The following is a 1,634-nucleotide window of genomic DNA, read 5'->3' as shown; positions in this document are numbered from 1 at the left end:
TCTACCACTTGAGCCACAGAGCCACTTCCGGCTTTTTTCTTTTTGCTTATGTGGTGCTGAGGAATCGAACCCAGGGCCTCATGCATGCAAGGCAAGCACTTTACCACTGAGCCACCTTCCCAGCCCCAGCTTATTTTTATTTATTTATTTATGCTGGGCCTGGGGCTGGAACTCTGGGCCTGTCCCTGAGCTTCTTTTGCTCAAAGCTAGTACTCTACCAATTGTGCCACAGTACCACTTCCACTGGCTTATTTTTTATTGAATTTTTTTTATTTTTATTATAAAGATGATATAGAGGGTAAAGAACACATTCCTTTCTAGACAATATCACTCCTTCCCTTGCTCCCAGTTTTTCCTTTCCATCCCCACCCACAAGTTGTATAGTTCATTTTCAACATAGTGTCTAGTGAGTATCACTGCTGCATTTGTTTATTCTTAGTTCCTCCATTTCTGTGCTTCCCCTTAGTTCTCCAAAGACAGATAAATAAGACAAAAATAAAAGAAAAAAAAACCTCTTGTTTCCATTTCCTGGAGTTCATTTCAATAAATATTATTGCACGGAGGCATTGTGCCTTCACATTCTTCCCATAAGAGTGTCCTTTGGTCTCACTGTGCATAAATGCCTAGAGTCCTGTATCATTTATCATGTCCCAGTGTGCTTTACACCTAGCTCCCACAGATGAGAGAAAATATGCACCGTTTGTCTCTGAGCATGGCTTACCTCACTTAGCATGATTTGTTCTAGGTACATCCATTACCCTGCAAAGGACATAACATTACTCTTCCAAGTGGCTCTGTAAAATTCCATTATGGTTAGGTACCACATTTTTTGGATCCACTCATCTATTGTAGGGCATCTGGGGTAATGAGTACACTTCCTTTCATACAACGTCTTCTGTTTCCTCACTTTCTCCCCGTCCCTCCCTCCCATCTCCACCTGCAAGTTGTATAGTTCACTTTCATAAGTGTCCAGTGAGCTCCACTGCTCATTTTCACCCGTTTTTCCCTCAAGTTCTGTACCCTCCTCCACCCCTCCTAACATGACTCTTTTCAGTTTCTTTTTTTCTTTTTTTTTTTTTTCTGTCGGTCGTGGGGCTTGAACTCTGGGCCTGGGCGCTGTCCCTCAGCTCTTCAGCTCAAGGCAAGCGCTCTACCACTTGAGCTACAGCGCCACTTCCGGGTTTTCTGGTGGTTTACTGGAGATAGGAGTCTCACGGTCTCTCCTGCCCGTGCTGGCTTTGAACCGTGATCCTCAGATCTCAGCCTCCTGAGTAGCTAGGATTACAGGCGTGAGCCACCAGCGCCCGGCTTTCTTTTCAGTTTCTTGAGACCACCTGTATTCCTTGGTTAGTGGCCTCCTTCATTATTTTGTCAGCTATAGATGGGGCTACCATGACCACGTGTAGTAAAATAGGCAACAGAGAGTTTAATAGTCTTTCTTTATGTTGTTTCTTTTCCTTATAAAATCATTTCACATTGGGCTCATTATGGCTCATTACAGGTGGCTCACACCTGTAAGCCTAGCTACTCAAGATGCTGAAATCAAGGGTCACAGTTCAAAGCCAGTCCTAATAGGAATGTCCATGAGACTTTTTTTTTTTTTTTTTGTCAGTCGTGGGGCTTGAACTCTAGGC

This window comes from Dipodomys ordii, unplaced genomic scaffold, assembly GCF_000151885.1.
Source record: "Dipodomys ordii isolate 6190 unplaced genomic scaffold, Dord_2.0 Scaffold48, whole genome shotgun sequence".
NCBI classification, from domain to species: Eukaryota; Metazoa; Chordata; class Mammalia; order Rodentia; family Heteromyidae; genus Dipodomys; species Dipodomys ordii.
The sequence above is the reverse complement of the archived record's forward strand: the minus strand, read 5'-3'. Positions refer to the sequence as shown.